The 19,855-nt window shown below is 36.5% G+C and overlaps 1 protein-coding gene across 3 annotated transcripts in view; it reads right to left on the bottom strand.

Annotated features, from left to right (window-relative positions):
* Positions 1 to 15,702, bottom strand: part of LOC145978609 (uncharacterized) — a 37,513-nt gene extending 21,811 nt beyond the window's left edge. For all 3 annotated transcript variants that reach the window (XM_083111333.1, XM_083111334.1, XM_083111335.1), the window contains exon 1: positions 15,601 to 15,702. The gene's annotated coding sequence lies outside the window, so the exon portion shown is untranslated. The remainder of the gene's footprint in view (positions 1 to 15,600) is intronic.
* Positions 15,703 to 19,855: the final 4,153 nt, after the last annotated feature.

Here is a 19,855-nt window from a genome sequence, read left to right as displayed (position 1 = left end):
CCACCTCAATTGATTCTCAGTGAATGTATTACATTGCAGTGACTATATTTGATCCATTATATAAATAATATTCCAAGATCTCCCTAGACTAATAACCATTGAGAATATTGGTTAAATATAATACTGTAGACTCTAGTAGTAGAAGCACATGGTCAGAACCAGAAATATCCTTACACTAACTTAGTTAAATACAATGAAAATCATCCTATTAAATATTATAGTACAGTCACCGACAATAAAAATTGGACACCTAGATCCTGAAATATTCGCTTGTCTGCAAGGTGTTGTGTATGTTGCCAAACTACAGCTGTGGTAGAAGTTAACAATGAAAATTTACTACTAAAATCTACTAATCGCCGTCTAATTAGCCAACACACAAAACGCCTTGCAAGGAAGCCAGTACTTTAGGATCTAGGTGTCCATTTTTATTCCCGGTGACTGTACATACAAATCAAATTGATTGATTAATCGCTTCATTGTCCTCTCTACTCTTCTGTAATTACAAGATTCAATCATCATATTTTGTTCTGGATGCAATTTGATTGGTAATCGTCAATTTTTAAAATTACATTTTCTGAATATCGGAACAAGAAGTTATTTTTTAAAATATTGTTACTCTGTTTTTACCCGGGCTTACATACGAATGGCTTATTTTGCCGAGATAGTACTTCGGATAATCACATTCATAACCGTCACCCTTTCATTGTTTGGATCTAGCGTGTTGCTGTAACACGGATTCCACACGAAGACACTTGCGTAGGAGAAAAGCGTGTTCGAATTTCTCGATTCTTGGAGCTTAAGAACATACGCAAATAGCTTTAAGGGCTTTGAGTTACTCGATTCTTGGAGCTTAAGAAAATGCTACAAATAAGAGTGCGCAAATAGCTTTAATAGAGTTGGAATTAGAATTATCTTCTGGTGACAATGATGAAGGAAATATTTCGCACATAATAGTTCTCATATAGCCTATAATCCCAATAAACATATTCCGTATGTGGAATGTCGTAGATGGTTAATTTCTTACTAAAACTTCATGAGATTAATATGATATTTCGTTTTACATGCTCATTGCAAATAGAGTTGGTGTTCTTTGCAAAAATAGAGAAGATACCGTATGGAGATTTTTCTGGCGGTTGCAGTAGAACAGGAACACATGCTTTGATGTATCAAAATCTTAAATTTCATTTTGCATGCAATTAAAGATGTAGTATTATGTAAGGCATATGTCTGCTTCTAGTTTATTCGCCCTCAGTGTAACAAAATCGGCGTGACATTCCTTTCTATTGCCTACAGAACGGATATCAAGAATCGTGGCATGTTTCAAAGTAGACAACGCCATTTTGATGCATTTTGAGGCCTACAGGCTGGTGCAAAATGATCACATACTGGTTTAACCTTGGGAAAACTTTGGTGGTCATTGGTGAATATGGAACACCGAGGCGTGCATTATTGGTGAATATTGGTGAATACTGGAGAGCGCGGAAAAACTTGACTAGTGTAAGGACATTACCGCCACTAAGCCCACGCATGTATTGGAACGTTGCTGTATTTGTGTTACTTTGCATAGCTTTTCTGCAACTTTGGCTAATCGGACGATGAAGATAAATTGTGCGTATGTTGTGTTCTTTATAAACCTAATATTTCTAGTTGAATTTGCAGTACATAGCTATTTTTATTGCAAATCAGCCGTGCTGTGAGTTCCTGTAACGATATTACTTATGCCTGGCAAGCTCTTGAGAACGGGAGAATAAAGACATAGAAATGTAGAGGAAGACAGAATGACTATGTATATTTGTAGAGAATATGCTGACTGAAGAACTATGGCAGCCTATGATGTTAGCATGTATTTCTACTTCCTAACAAAGAGAATCGCCAAGGGTACCGGGTTCGATTCCTAGCCTGGCATGGGTACTTATGAGTGCCCTTGATCAGTTTCATTGTATCATCACCCGTCCTTATCTTTGCAATTAGCCAAAAGTGGCAGAGAGGCGAAGTAAAATAAACCAAATCAATCAATCAATCAATCAAAATCAATTAACAGCGATAACGGTTAGCTGGTTGTTGATTTTATTAATGTCGCTAAATTAACCACGACAGGGAAGTGAGAGGAACGGAAAGGAACATAACGGAATGGCTGGTCATGGGATATGAACTTGTGACCTTCGTAACAGTATGTGAATGGAGTAGAGAGTGCCTGAAGTCCTGGCGACAGACCCTAATGCTATACACCGAATGGCATTAGGGCAGATTAGAAACAAATGCATTTTTTCCCTTGAATAGGTCTAATGTCACATTTGGTGACAGGTTCAAAAAGTAACACGTGTAAACCTAATGAGGATCTCCACCATTCTGTGTTATCTCGTGAAGAAATCCCGAAGAGAGAGTTGGTTTCGGTTTCTTCTCGCTCCACTTCCGTGAGGTAACAATGCTGCTTTTCAATCTTTACGGAGCGAGGAGCAGATAAGCTCCCTTTGCCACTGTCGTCACGTTTGGTGTAATTATCCTCTCCATCCACGTCCGCTTCGTTGGCGATGCGATAACTTTTCTCTGCTAAGACAATATGTCGACCTGTATGGTTTACAGCCCTTGACATATACTTGTGCGCTGTGTCACCAGCGACAGGCGCTTGGAAGGGACCCAAGAGTCAACAATGGACAATAAGATTTCTCTTACACAGTGGACAATGTAGAGTACTTCTTTTTGTTAGGATAGGTTAGCAAATTAGTTCCTACTTTAATACAAGTTGTCAGGTTGTCCGCAACATGCATGTCCCTGCTTGAGTTTTGTGAAAGAAATACATTTCTATGAAGTAGTGTCATATTATATTATTATTTTTTAGTGACTTCGTCTAATTACCTAACATATGGCATCGAATTAAAGGAGAACCAAATAGTAATTTATCGCAAAATTCAGTCTACCCACGTCCCCTTAGAGAGATAATATATTATTACTGTTGTAATTTAAATTATATTTGTTCTCAGGTATGAATTGTATTTTCAAGAAAAAATAATTTCATGTGCAAATGTATAAACATTAACAACATTCCGCTAGAGTTCTTAAAATTTACATAATAATTTGGAGTTTTCCTTCAGTTTTCGAGGACTTGAAGAAGATAATTCACTTGCTAAAGAGAAAAAATGTTTTTCATATCATGGAAACAAGGCTTAATGGTGTTATAATTTCTAAAGAGGATCATTGTGTGAATAGTCAGAAATCAACATGCATTTATTTAATCTTAAACAAGACGCTTTTTGTTTACATAACGTCAATCGCCTTTAACTTTAACTGTTGCACATTTAAGTTATCCAGAAATGTTTTAAATATTCAGTACAGTTCTTTCAAATAAAAATGTCAATATCAGGGCAGACAAGAGACCCTTACAATAACCCAGTGTATACTATAGTCTAATCATATTATAGTGGTTTAAGTTGCTAGTAAATTGCAATGCTAGATCTAAATGTATGTAACTAAAAACAATTTAATACATATTTTGCAAGTGGTTTGGTAACAACAATAATATAAAATAAATAATCATTTTTAACATATTTACTTTCTTAATATTTCGTGTTTTCACTTGTCAAATAATGAAATTCCATAATTTCGTTCCATAGATTCAAAAATTAAAAAAGAAGTACTGGACAAGTAAAGTTGAAAAAATAAACCTATTTGATACTTAGGCACTTGGGTGTTTAAAATTAACAAGAATATAAATTGTTATTTATCTCTATATTTCCAAATGTAAACATATATTGATTAAAAAAGCTACGTTTCTACTGAAAGCGATCTGCATTCAGGTGTTCTGGTTGTTGAAATAGAACTAAGTTAAGCCATATTGGTATTGCAACTTAGGGCATTGAATTAATTATGAGAAAATAAAATGTATTGTTTCTTTGCACAGTCAAGAGAAAAAAATAGTTTTTAGGGGCTTGTTGAAAAACAGGTTAGAACTTACAGACTAATCTGAAAATACACCGTGTTCCTTGGGTTTTACCATAACTTTGCTTGTCTGCCAAAAAGGAATATCAATTTTGGAATTTTTATGCGTAGAACTGACTGCATATTATTGACTCTCTTCAACGTATATCCTTCCAGAAAATTAGTGGATTGAATAAATAATTGAGCCGTTTTCAACTGACTGTCATACTCTGACCTTGACGTCTACTGTCGCGTTTGACAAAAAAGTGTAGGAAATCACAAGCCAGAAAATGATGGTGCTCATTGGATCGTATAACCTCGTATCAAACGCACGATTGTGTGCACTCAACTATCAGCCATTGTAGATTGGTGGAAATGTGCAATACATGAAAAATTTCTACAACATCCAACATGTTACGACGTGTCTAATTGGGGCCAGGTAACTCTTCCTGTGCAATCACTACCATGCCATTACCCAGTGATTATAATATCATATCTACAATCTTAGCTTAGAAAGTACTGTAAGATATCTGATGCGAGTGCCAAGAAAGTAGTAAAATAACAAGCACGATATTTTATTGCAAATGTGCAAATATTGTGCCGTAATTTTTTGCACACTTAATTACTTTAAAATAGTAATATTTATACTTAAATTCAGAGTCGGCATTCTTGACAAAATTCATAACACGCTGTAAAACGAAAGTTCCTGGGTTAGAATCTCGGGAATATCATAATTATTCCGTCTTTATTATAGTCGCGATTAATTTACAAACAGAACCACAAGAAAAAGAAAGCAGATATACGGAACTTAAAAAATACTGACTATACGAGACACCAGCATCTTTATATTGATTCAGGAAACAGCTCATTTTTTAATATGGAACCATTTTTACTACAGATGAATGTTTAAAATCTAGTGCTCGGATATGATGTACGAAAATACATACAACACGTAGGCTAGCAAACGTAGAGTTGCTAGGTGAAAAATCTTTTTTCATAATGACACAACGTAAGTCGCATTAAAGAGGAAGTAAGCGAGGTTTTCGACAACCCAGCCTACACCTTCGACCATCCCAGTTCCTGAAGAAGAATCTTAGAGCAACGGACGCAGTTAGTATCTTATCAATTATCTTGAATCCTGATATTAGTGATTAACTCAATTTTTTAGTATGTTAGTAATACCTGTTGGGCATATGAAAAATCATGATTTATAATTTATTTAAAGCATTTTTTGTCAATAGATCAACTTTTAAATACTATAATTACATATAATGTACATTTCTTGCTAGACGTGATCTTCAGCCACATTGAATTGAATTGACTACATCACCGAGCAACACGAAGGCCCAGGAAATATAAACCCATACTGCGTCAAGAAAACACAAAATACATTTCACTTAATGATTACTAACTTACTGTTCTTTTTTTTACATTTCACAAACGAAAGAAAACTTCTATAATTTGCATTTTCCCAGGAAGGAGAGAGACTGCGAGTATCTTTTTTCTGTCAGACAATGAAAACACTCTCTTCCATTTCGTTTATTTCGGAGAGGACAAATACCAAATAGCTACCTTACCCAAGGTTCGAACCTGGGATCTATGGTGTCTTAGCGCGTTACCCTGACACAGCAGCGGCTGAAGTATTGTTTGTTCACGGGAGTGGAAAGTTGAATTTGTGTGGCGTAAGGTGTCACATAATAGATTAACGGCGACAGATTCTTCATAGGCAACCTTTAGATATGAAGTGTGCCATTACAGCGGGACTAATGGAGCCGCTGATATGCAACTCACGATACATAACGGTAAATGAAGAAGTCGCCCGACATTCATATTCCAGAAAGGGCCTAAGAAAACAAGAACCATGATGAGCAGGTCACGCCCAAAATGTGGGGCAGGGCATTAACGCTCTGTGCATCTCGCCGTCGTAACGGCAGGAGCGACAAATAAACACGTTTTTGTTGCCATCATTGAATCCCAGATGTCACGGAAATCTTCCATTCTTTTTCCATGACTTTCTATATTCAATACTTTTTTTTCTCGCTCTTCAATCTTCATGTTTGTAACAGACGAGATACACAATAACAATTGATGAATATTTAAAGAAGTTCTGTATTGATGCTACTTGCTATAGTGTACTCACAAACATGTAATTCTTTACAAAATCACTTCGCAAAAGTTGAATATTGTACCTTGTATAGTATACAATATCTTCTTGTATTATTGTAAGTATAGCAAAAATTATGATGCATTACAATTTGGATATAAAGGATTACGTGACATAGTACATATCTTCTTTTTGGTTTAATGTAAGTTCAGATTACTTACAAAGTTAAAAGGAAGACATTTTGCAAAGTAAAGGAAATGTGGCTCGCTCTGTGTACTTTAAATATTCATAAGTTCCATTTATCAACCTCTCTTTTATCGGAGTGCATCCTGGAATCTGAAATTATTGCGAGCTAACGAGGTTCTGGTGACGAACCATAGTTATAATAATCCACTGTATTTATTCGATTTTCTATATTCTTTCCTAGCTGTGTTCTCACTTGCAATCGTAACTTTTATTACAGACATGTTTCTAATATTTACTGACGTGAAATGTTTTATATTATCATATTAGCCAACATATTGTTTGCGTTTTATTTTCTCAAGAAATTTATGTCTGCACTTTGCGTCTGGTGCAATACCTATAGTGTTGAAACATTGATCGTAAACATTAACAACAATAAATCAATATAATAAGACCATATTTTTTTTATTTATGTTGCTATCACCGATGCAAGTAAAATACTCAGGTTAACATGTCTGGGACTAAAAAATTAACGAGGAATTACACAGCTTCTACTTGAAATGCTACATTGGCATAATGAGGCATGAAGGGAAAATATTTAAAAGCAATGAGGCAACAAACTCAGGAAAGCAACTATTATATTTAAGTCAAACCCAGAAATACATGTAAGTTGTGCAGCCTGTTCGTTGCCTTAACCGAATTTACGGGCACAGGCATTTGGTAAATAAGATGCTAGAGATTAAATCAAGTACACATAATGACCGTTCGTAGAAATTTTCCCAGGGAGGTGCAGGCAAACCACCTCACCAAGTGTCTCAGAAATAATAATAATAATAATAATAATAATAATAATAATAATAATAATAATAATAATAATAATAATAATAATAATAATAATAATAATATACATTTAAATTAAAATAATATTAATTAATAAATATTAAATTAATATTGTATTGCTATTATTACATTAATAGGTAAAAAACGGTAGCTATAAGAATAGAGATAGAATAGCATGTATTCATTCTAGCGTATACTTAAGATCGATAAAATTTGTATTAAAGCAACTGGCCCGGCAAGGAAATCAATGCCAAATAGCTAACGAATTGAATATTTATTAAATAACAAGAAAGAATGTTAGATCTATTTGAAGAAAATTAAAGTTTCAGATTAATATCTTTGGTACTGTCATTCAAAGTTCGGCGGAAATAACATAACCCTCGATTATACAGCAAATGCTAAGCAAGTACTATATATTTTCATTGTTTAATGTTAGTATTTTTTAAGTCTTGGACTTCGCCCCTAAATACGTCCTTGACAATGCAGGAGGATAGTTTAGTCTAAAGCGTGTCCCAATAAAATAATTATGTTGTTATGCAAGAAAGGGGTCATTGTACTATGTTAACTTTTGTCTAGACACACACGCACATCAAATTAATGTTAAATAAAGGAATTATAAAAAAACTAAATATTTACTGTCTTCTAAATACGTCCTTGAGAACTACACACTCACAAGCGTGCGTATGCGTTTGTGTATATTTCTTCTGGCTAATCGCGACTTTTGTGGATAAAAGGTGATGACAAAGAATGCATGAAGTGACAATCACAAACACACATGGACAGAACACAGACCAGACGCCAGAGCCTCGTTAGCTTGCAAGAAATGAGTTAGTTTTCAAGAAATGAGTTTGTACTCGTAGAAGTGAGGGCTTTCCGAAAAGATCATCCCTTGTGTGGAAGAAATCAAGAATGCGCTAAGGAAGTCGGAAAACTCAAGTTCTGTACTGAAATTCACTGTGTGAACCACAAAGAGGGCAAAAGGGTCCATCCTTGCTCTACCTTCGTGAACAAATGTAATGATGTACCGAACAGTTTTGTTTGTGTACACTGGAACCCGTAATTAATTTCACAAGCCACAATTCGAATGTTCCTTGAATCCCGCTCCTTCTTCGTGCTACTAATTATTGAACTGGTAGCAAGGTTGCTCACGGCGGTCTAACAATGTTATTGCGTTGTTTGCGGTCAATGTTAGCATCCTAGATGGCCTCTCGTCTGCCGCCGATTGTCCCGTTGCAGATAGACAACCCGTTGGACGAGTAAACTCGGTCATACCGCTCACTTGTCCTTCCGGGTGACCAGCTGGGGAAAGAATTCCAGGTAACCCACATTTCACGTGGCCGTTGCAACACACCATGAACTTGTTGCAAGCGAAGAGACCTTCCTTCATTCATTGCGTTCTCTATTTGCGACTAGGCGAAAAGGTTGTTTTAATTTATCAACAAAAAAATCGCTGAATTTCTAGTCAATGTGTGTGTTTACGGCAGTAATGCAAGGTTTATAAAGTTCAAGACTGTATTAGCCTCAGATAAGTTACGTGGAATATATATTACTCTGCAATGAACTGGAAATTGAACCCGGGACCCCTTGATTAGAATGTTAGCTGTATACATTATAAGTAGAATGATTAAACATTATTAATGAAGCCTCAATGGCTGAGGACGAAAAAGCTGGATTCATAATCACCTCACGTACGGTCTCAGGTTCGATACTTGGCAAGCATCAGTGTTCCTTTGTGAGTGTCTCTTCATCAGTTCGTCAGTCTAATCACCATTCATCCTACATGATTAGCCTAAAGAGGCAGGAAACCGGCGAAAAATAACAAACAATCCAATGGAGAATACACAAAATTTAATGTACCTATGATATTATCTTCCGGTTTTTGGTTCAATACATTAAAAAGCTGAGGTGACGTAATAACTTTAAATATTAATAAAAAGAGTAGTGCTTTTCCCCGATGGCATACCATACCGGCATCTTTTCTCATAGATGACAAAAGCGAATATGTACGAACGTGCGATCATTGAAGAACCCTACATATTTCTAAATACCTCCAATGATTAACTTTGCATATTTATAATTTGTATCACCACAACAAATCGGCCTTTCTTCCTCCCGCAAAAAAGCGCTGCTAATAAGTATACAATTCCTCTTATACTTAAGCCGTGTTTTTTTTCTTTCGACTGTAGTTATATATATTTTTTCTTACTTCGCGATGGGAACTATGTATGTACATATGTACTTTATCATCAAAGTATTTGAAATTTTCAACTCAATAATGATTTTGAAGTTGTTACCAGCAGGACTTTTGGTTCAGAACATTTTCAATCCAAACTATGAAAAATTAAATGTGTTTAGAATGCTTCCTAGAGCATGTAACATTTAGAAGTATCTTCGTGTGAAGTGCATTCGCTTGTTCTTAGATAAGCTTCCAGTGCAATAAAACTATTACGGTAAACAGATTGGTTGAAGAACGCCATGAAATAACTGTCAAAGGCTAAATTCATATCATGTTTAAAGATTATTCGACATCGAAGGGTGTGGTGTGGGTGTTCAACGCATACCGAAATATCTAGTAGTGCAAAAAACAGATCATGTAAAATTAGCTTACTTCGTCCACTATTTTTTATATTAAATATTTAAATTCTGAAACTCTCATTTTATTGTCCAAAGATGGAATAGGATTATTATGAAAACAGATGACTGTGTACTGTTCTCAATCAATGTAAGTGAAAACTAATTCGATTTGGAACAGGAAGTTTGGGGGAGGGTGGATGTCATCGCATATTTCAAGCTCTTGCAAATCATTAGGGGTATGTGGAATCTAAAAAATGTTACATTAGGATCGGGAAGAAAATATACCCGTCGCGGTTATGATTTCAGGAAATCATTTTATGAATTCTGGACAATCGAGAATCTTCGTATATGGTTTTTCTAATACATATACGTACATGCATATATACAGATGTATATACATATATTGTATATAGAAATTATAATCAAAAACCCCTCCTGATTTTTTCTTGTGGACATGGTCCTGGAGAAACCCTTATTTATTCTGATGTAAGTTCAGTGGTTGAAGATACTACCGGTATTAAGTTAGCTTCTCTAGAAATTATGTAAGGATGTTACAACTTTTTGGTTTTAGATTCTCGGTACCTTCTTTTCCATCTTTCCAGATGACCAACAATTCTTTAATTCTTAAATAAGTACCTGAGCAATAATCCGTCCCCTATGGTTCAAGTCACTCAACTGTTAATTATTAATCAATGGAACCCGGATTCGATTCCTGGTGGGAACACTGTGAAGTGGTAGGGATCCCACTTTAAACTTCAGATCCAGTATCCATTACCCTTCTTTCAGGTGTCTCTTGTTCGAATCCCAGCCTGGGCATGGGTGTTTTTGTATCAATTTCATCATATCATCACTCATACTCATCTTCGCGATTTGTCAAAAGTGGCAGAAAAGCGAAGTAAAAATGAACAAAATCAATCAATCGAGTGTCCCTTCTCAACATAAAAGTGGACTTGAAAAAACTGCAAGCAAATTACCGCCTTTGTTAAAATATGTTATCGTGTTCACCGCTTCCTTTAAGATGAAATCCGATCACAAGGAAAGCATTAGTTTGAAGCAGAAACGAAAACTATATCTGGGATTATGATTACATATATGGTCCTGAAAATTAAAGAAAATGTTTATAATAATAAATGGACAGGAATAAAAGGAATACCGTAAAATCTAAAATAGCAGAGTAAAAAATACAGTGTGCCGCGAATGTGTGCAGGATCGTATTCCCGATATCATACGTTGATGAAGATGCTGCGATAAGCACCACGCTTTAATCATTTTAATTCATCTGGGGCTGAGTGAGTCTTACTCTTAGAGCATTTGTTTAAAATAGGCAATAATTAGAAAACCACATCTTCTTGCACAGAAACTAAAGTGGATTCCATTGCAGAACATTAAATGAAGCATACAATTATATTCTTAATATTTACATATAACCATTTTCCTGTAGTGGTTTTGAACAGCAACATGGATAATTGTTTAACACCACTGAATAAATGGGTGAAGGGACAAACACATAGACATGTTTACCTATGATTCGATCTGGCGTCATAGAGACCCCAGAAAGGCTTGATTAACCAGTCCTCGGAGTAAGACGGGTTACAGAGACTTGTTTTCAGTAAACATGGCAATTTTTTTGCTCTCCCCTATGCATTGCAACTTACCCTGAAGGGGCACAGTGGGATTTGAAGTAAGACACCCACATATTCGTGATCTCTGCTATAGTAAAACGACGGCGCCAGAAAAAAATTGGGGAGGTTAATGGAATTGGAGATATATGTAACCTCAGTACCATACAAAAAAAGCATATTTGAGCTTAAAGATAATTTATTTTTCTTGTTCTCTGGGAGCTGTAACGGGGACTCCGGCCCCTTTTACCCCTTTGTGCCATCACTGCTGTTTTTAACAACAGGTTTGCAACCAACATATCAAGGCTGGGTGAGCTATCGATGCGTTTTATGAAATCACCTACCCCGAGAATTGAAATTGGGTTTCTAAAATTTAAAAAATCTACAATTTTCCAGCTGGTATAATATATTGATAAGCAGTGATGTGCAAGCACGAAATTAATATTTAATTTTACCTATTTTATGTCACTTCTACATAAATTAATCACGATGACGAGGATGAAGTTAAATAGATGAATTTAATGAGAGATCAAACCAAAGGAACCATCAATGCCCCATCCAGGACCTGAATCCAGAAACTTCGACGGCAAGATCATGACTCGAACACTATGTGCACTGGATCACTTAGGCAACAGAACGAAAATTACATTGTTGTTGCCCATCTTTCAACACTTAAACTAACCACAGGGCGAAACAAATGAAGGAAAGTCGTTGACGTAGTGATTGGATGAAAAACTCAAACATATGCTGTCGAATCCATGACTCTGGGATTTTCAGCACAGTGACCTCACTGTTAAAATCAGGAGACCTGGTTACACAGAAATGACTCGACTACATGCACTTCGAAACTGGGAAAATGTTTCTTTGGTAAGTTGGAAAGTCCGAAGTAAAATAGAACGGAAGTAAGATTTTTGTCCCCTTGTCCTCAGTATGGGCATCCATCCATGCAGAGGACTTCTAGAGTACATGGCGATTACCGCAGCTATCGAATGGGGTAGACCGTGAGCGCACTAAACTTACAACACGAAACGAAATTGTGTCACGACTCTTCCACGTTTTATATTATAGTCCATAAGCTCCATCCAAAGATTCACGGCTAAGATTAAACTCAATGAAATTCATTTATTCTATTCGTCTTGAAACGAGGATACCAAGAGATAGTAAGTAATTCAAGTCGAGAGAAAACGTGGATGTTAGCCATTTCGTACGTTTAATACTTATGCAGAGATAAGGTATATTATTAAAAAAGATGAAAATGGATGTTATGTGAAGTGATTAACGTAGTGAGTTCGCAAAAAGAGCACTCAGCTTTGGCATATATACTGTACTAATGTGACTTAGTTTCTATGATGCTAGACGATCCCTGGGGGTTGGGATCCTTAACGAAGGCCACGGACTCGAGCATCGTTAGCGGGGGGAATGGGGGGACATGTCTTCCTAATAATTCAGAAAAAGTATTGTATGTATGGAACGTATTGTTATTATACGTCATCCCCCAATTGCGATTGATTGATTTGATGTATTTTAATTCGCTTTTTTGCCACGTTTGGCTAATCAGGATGAATGATGAAATTGATGAAGGGATATTCACAAGGAAAACCCTTACGCAGGCGAGGATATGAACCCGGGACTCCTGACGTCGTATCGTGATGTGCCACTCCGCCACGGATTTCGGCTATTTCCCCCCAATAATTCAAAGGTACCGACTTCTTCAATACTAAAAGCACCAAAATAAATTCCTTATTCGAGTTTCATATGTAGGGCCTCCCCGATGGCGTAGTGGTAGCGTCATCGCCTTGTAATCAAGGGGTCCCGGGTTCGGTACCCGGTGGAGGCACAAGTTGTTCGGATCCCACTTTAAACTGTAGGTCCAGTCCCGATTAGCATTACTGTGCATAAAGTGGACTTAAAACAACAAATCAATCAATCGAGTTTTATATGATTCAAGACGTATTTTTTGTGATATAATTGAGAAACTATCTTTGACGGAATGAAGAGTAACGTGGTCCTGACCACATCATTATATATAATGCAGCATTATCAGCCAGCATCCTTGGCGAAGGTGTTGCCTATCATACTACAAAGTCAGGGGTTTTGGGTTCGAATCCTTGGTAAGACGTGAATTCAATAATTCATTCTTAAGATATGTCGTTGTGTTCGTCCCATCATCTATTTCATCAATTCACCATTCATCCTCATGGGCGCGAGTGACGTTGGAAGGTGGATAAATAAAGTAAAATACACATCGCGGAAGAAAATACAATGATTCAAGTCCATATATTAATAGTTTGATCTATGGTTTTATAGCTGTCAAGTTCTCTAGAGATAACTGATCTTTGTTCCAAAATTATTTCTTAGCCAGTTTCTCAAGAATCAAAACTGGAATATATTGAATCAAACAGTGCTAATTCTATTTGATGGGTTTCTTCCTCTGTTCATCTTAGGAATATGGCATTGAATGTTGTCATTTTACGGATCTACTTCTACAAACAGATCACGACGAGGATGAAAAAGATCATGAAGTAGATGAGGGAACAAATACGACGAAACATCATGTCTTAGCCAGGGTTCAAACCTGGGTCACCTGCTTTGCAGCTAGGAGGTCAGTTCAATTCTACATAGTTCATTCGATGAAGTTGGATTTGAAAGAAATGCGATTTAAAATATATCGTTCTAGAATATTCCTGTTTATTTACTTTGAAGTATATTTATATCTTAGATTCAAACTTATATAACAGGAGGTTTCTTTTTAATATGTGCATGTAAAAATCTATTATGGAGGTTGAAAGTTTCAAACCACTCCAAATGGTAAATTTTAATATCTACTAGTTACCTAATCTCTGGTTAATTAAAATAATTTTACTGTAGAATGTTAGTTCTTAATGATACAATTTACGGAACATTTAAAAGATACACACTCTCCCTCGCAATATCTCTTGGAAATAACTTTAACACCATGTTGTGATTATTTTAATGGTGTTATGCAGAGTATGGAACCCCGTAACTCTCGGAAAAGTAATGAATAGATGAAGAATCACGTTATACTTTGTTTTCGTATTCCCAACAACTTTCTGAACCTTCAAACTTCATCTGATTGAATATTGATTGAATTGGTAAGTTCACTTTATGCACATTAAGGCTAATCGGGACTGGACCTACAGTTTAAAGTGGGATCCAAACCTCTATGTGTCTCCACCGGGTATCGAACACTTGATTATAAGGCGAGGACGCTACCTCTGCGCCATCGGGGAGGCCCTGCAAACTCTATCTGAGTGGTAGCCTATGCGTAATATTGTATTCTTGTTGTTTTCTAGTTTGCATTATTATACACACACACTTCTTTACTATATGGAGGGGTGGAACTCGAAATGGAACATGTAGTTGCTACACTTACTATTAGACGAAGAAAGGGAGAACACTATGACTTAGTGGAATTTAGTTCTTAGTTTTGCTGCGTTTTTCTACAAATCATAGAATTCATACCTCACATATATATCTAAATCACTATATTTAGTTTTATATACGTATAAACATTTAAGAAAGTAATATGTGAAATATAGATTACTACCAATGCAGTCATTCAAATCACTGTAATTTTACAAAATTATAACCACTGGAAAACCGTAGGCAATATCTAATGTCTGGGGCTTCCCCATGACTTAGTGGTAACGTCGTCGCCTTGTAATCAAGGGATCCCGGGTTCGATATCCGGTGGAAGCACATTGCACAGTGGTTCGGATCCCACTTTAAACCGTAGATCCAGTCCCGATTAGCCTATATGTCCATAAAGTGGACTTAAAACGAAAACTCAAACAAACAAACAATATCCCATGTCTATTTAATGAAGTATTAATATTAGGAGCCTCTTAATATTTACTGGGACAACGAACCGGATCGAAACCAGGACCATATCCTCATAGTAGGGGCACTATGATGAACTCCTAATAAAAATTATTTAACGAAAGACTAACAGAAAGTCGAATCCATGTAAAACTTTAGACTACAACAACTGTTTGAGAGTACAAATCTTCGTTAAATACAACCGGTCTAGAAATCCGGATAAGAACGCGATGGGATTCGATGCCCTGACCATTCGTCGCCGAAGAAAAAACAGCTTGACAGACTTTGGCCCTCGACGGGATATTGCACCACGGTTTAGTTTAATATTACATGCCACTGAAAAGTCGACATTTTGATTGTAATTTTAAAAATAAACTATATTTATAAATACACCATTCCACTAAAAGAATCCATTTTGGCTGAAATTTCAATAGCGCACTTTCGTATATGCAGACACTCACTTCGATCTTCAACACAAAACCTGAAAAGCAATGCATGTAGCTACAGAGAGATCAACGTACTCACTTGCTAACTTTGGTTACACTACCGCCGTTGAATGCACTCGTTCTTCAACCTTCAACGTGATGAGAAAACTTGCAACTGAACTCTCGGCCACCTTGAACTTGAGCTTATATACTTGACCGACTTTCTGAGGAATGCCGAAGACTGGAGGCGGGAATCAAGCGGCGGTGCGTGGAACAACAACCTATCTCCACAAAGCACCGGTACTTTCCTCTCTCCCTCCAAACTATCTACCCTCGGATCGCTTATGATGCCTGTACGTGCGGGGAATGGCCACGAACAGCATTTTTACTCTCGAATGTTTGAACTCGAAGCTAAAACAGTGGAAGAAAGCGCCGGGGATTTTGAAGGACGCCTCTGCTAAACAGCTGGTAAACCACCTTGTTCCTTCCAAAGATGAGTTCGGCCGTACGGAAAGGCTCGACGTGTCCCGTTAGGAGACCTTGTTTCCAGATAACCAAATGGGTGTCACGTTTAGGGCTCCTGAAGTAAGTTCACTGAATGACACTTTCGGAATTATTCGGCCTCAAAGATCACTTGACAACAAGTTGGTCGAGGAGGCATGGTGCGACAACTTGAACTGATGTAATAACAACATATGAACTGTAAGCAATAAAATACATTCGTTTTCCTGGATTTTTCGCGTTAGTTGTTCACAAATATATGAACTTCTTCAAGAAGTTTCATATTATTGTAGATGATGCATTTCCTTCTGTGCTTATTTGATTTTACATCCACTAAAACACTTCAAATGCTCAAAAACTAAATCATTGGAGAAATATACACATTTGTGTTGTAGTCTTTTACATGCTGTTGTTCTATGAGGTTGTGTGTGACTATGGATGCCCACCTCTTTTGCCACTTTCGGCTAACCGTGACCATGAAAATGAGTTGATTAAATTGATGAAAGGACTCACAAAGAACACACATGCCTAGGGGAGACTCCTACCAGGAACCTTCGCTGTCGAGGTTATCCAGAGATCCTAGGTTTGAATTCTGGATAAGGCATTGATTTGTCATCTTGTTTGTTCCTTTATCTCTTTAATCTGTTTATCTTCATTGAAGCGATTAACCTATAGAGGTTCAAAAGCTACATAAACCAACATGTAATCAGCAAATGAGAAACGAGTAACAGTTATTCTGATCGATTCAGAGAAGGAGTTACACGTACTGGTGTGTTTTCAAAGCGCAGCCAATCTATCATTTCATTCCCAGAGGTCGCATATCCTGGTATTTCGTAAGGAAGGTCAGGACGGGATATTACTCCTTTTTTTTCTTTTTTGCTAGACAGATCATTATTCTTCATATTTCTGGGCGTCGAAAGTCTTATAAAATAATATTCGAGGCAATATACGAACGAGCTTTTTTGGAAATATAAACAATTGAACAATGTTCTGTGAAACCAGGTGTGATGTGCAGGACTACCCAGTGAATATTACAGCCAACATAGCTGTGGGGGATTTCAAATAGAAAATGAGAATACTTCAAACGGTTCAGTGAAAGTTAAGTTGATGAAAGGATAAGGACGGGGGAAATGAGTACAAGTTGTATGATGTCAATGGTGACAATAATTGATACGGGAAAAGTAGTGTCGCTGGCATCTCCCCTCCTCCTTGCTTTGTCACGGCAGAGAGTTGTTGGGAGATGTTCAACGAGAGTTGTAGTCCCGGTAATTGAAACCAGGACCTCTTCGTGTCGTCTTCAGTTTTCACGCACCTATTCTTCCCAGAGAGATCCTTTGGCAAGTGCTTTACAGTTTCAGTTCACTAGAACTGATTTTATCAGCTTTCATCAATTTTGTTACTAAGGCATCTCTTGCATTGCACTGGTGGTGGACAAAGTGGACACTAGCCCAAGGCCCTGTGCCTCAAGAGCTAGTGAATATTTTCAAAAAGTCCAAATATTTATTGTTAAATTTTTACATTAGATTCAGTGAATATGATTTAAAATTGTCACTTTAGTAAAATAATATAATGTAACATTAAAAATGGTTTCAAAACTAAACAAATAACGAACTGGAAATGTATAGAAGCAAAATAACTTAAAACACTTCCAAAACTTTCGTCTCTCATAGTGCATGTTTCAAGATATACCATCCTGAAGCTTCAGTGTTTTCCGTTTATTGCGTTCCATATAAGCCATAACTAGTTATGATAATAATAATCTATTGTTTATTACTCATCATACTATTTAGGATAGATAGATCACATAGATCTCCGATTGTCAGTTCCCCAAGTTCATCCGAAAAATTATTGGAACGTTATCAGTGACTTCACTTCCCTAATATTAGCCTAGATTAATAAATCTTGTATCCAACTTTTAACAGATACGTATATCCACATGCCAATACTGACTGTTTTCAAAGACCTCTATTCAAAATTTAGCAATTGGAGTAAATGTGTGTCACCACCTTCTTTATTATTTTTCTTCAAGAAATGTTTACGGAACAGATGAAATGTTTTTATATTTTTTTTTAGCGAATTAGTCACAATTATTAATTAATGCACGTTGCGTGTGTTTGGTTTTAGCGCGCACCTATGTAAAGAGTACGAGACAATCCATTGCTACATTCCAGCATCAGAGCATATCCAATACGACGAATTCTTAATCTATGACAGAATTTCGATGCTTTTATTTGTAGTTTTCCTTTTTACCTCACTTTTTTGTCGCTAGTAGCGACAATGGAGAAGAAGAAATTGATGGAAAAAAACGAACAAAAAAGGAACACTCGCGAGGACCGGGTTTCAACCCAGAATTCGGTGGAGAGATCATGAGACACGGTCGAGACACCCACTCAAAGTGCTCGGCAACCGAAGTAATGAACTCTATAATTTTATTACCACAATAAATTTAATTTGTCAGGAGAATTAAATATTATTAATAGTAATACAATTAATTAAATATAATTATTAAAAAAGGCTACAAGCATTAATATAAATAATATTTTTAAGGTAAACATTGATACACTCTTTGCTATCCTTTAATGTACCTCAGGGGTACTCTTATCCCTATTCGAGGATCACTGAATTACAGGATAAAACAATATTTTTCTTCGTAAGTCTTTCGCTATGTCGGGTCATATTATTGAGTTGTGGCTCGATTCATGAAACACCATTAAGCCTTGTTTCCATGATTATGAAAAAATATAAATATGCTGACCAAGGCAGTAATTTATTTTATTAAAAACATAAACTAAACGTTTAGTTTATGTTTTTAATAAAATAAATTACTGCCTTGGTCAGCATATTTATATTTTTTCGATTCATGAGTAAAATTGAGTACATAAATTAAACATACGTATTTAAATGTGAATTGTAATGTTGAAAACTATATTCTTTCATTATTCCTTGGTAATTAAATGAAAAAAAAAACTCATTTCTCCGTCAACAAATCGTTGTAACACATCCCGGAATTTTGACGCAAGAAAGGCAAGAGTTTGAACCTCAGGTATGCTAGAAATGTTTCCCGTGCTAATCTACTTCAATCGAATCTTACGTTTTCCCAGCATCTCGGAAACTGGATATTTGGAGGTAACAAGGAGGTAAAGATGTCTGGGGCGTTGTGCTACTCACACGACATCTACAGCTTAGATCGCGAATGCATACAGCCTTGCTTACTTTCATGGTGCAATATTAAAGTCTCCAAGGATGTTTAAACGAATTTAGGGTATTTTGTGTGTGCTGTATCTAAATGAACATTAGTTTTGTCAAGTTGGCTCTGTAGGTGTTGACATGCGATAGGGCCTACAGCTCTGATGCATTATGCTATCTTTGTGGTGAATATTCTCTGCATAAACAAGGAGAAGACATCACTCACTTTGTAAAGGAAGCATATCTTGCATATGGAATGTTACATGGAGACCAAGATAAGTCTTGGGCTCCCCATAAAGTTTGCAAAACCTCATTGCGAAGACATTTCTATAACTGTGTTTACCACATTTCCTGACCTCCCATTGTCATATGTTGAAGAAGCGCAGAACTTGGCATGCAACACAGATGGCCATGGTAGTAGTGGAAGTGAATATGACGGAATCATTTCAACACCTCAACTGTTCGCTTAAGAAGAACTCGATGATCTCATATGATACCTTGATCTGTCAAAGCAAGCATCCAAACTTTTAGCATCCATGCTAAAAGAAAAGGACTGTCTGAAACAAGAAACTAAAATAACAATTTGTCGCACAAGAGATGTGGGTCTTCTTCTTCCATTCTTAAGCCAAGATGTACGCGTAGAACTTGTAATAACATCTCTGGACTAC

Source organism: Lepisma saccharinum, chromosome 25 (assembly GCF_977018435.1).
Source record: "Lepisma saccharinum chromosome 25, izLepSacc3.1, whole genome shotgun sequence".
Lineage (NCBI taxonomy): Eukaryota > Metazoa > Arthropoda > Insecta > Zygentoma > Lepismatidae > Lepisma > Lepisma saccharinum.
Note: the sequence above shows the minus strand (reverse complement) of the source record. Positions and strands in the feature narration are given on the sequence as shown.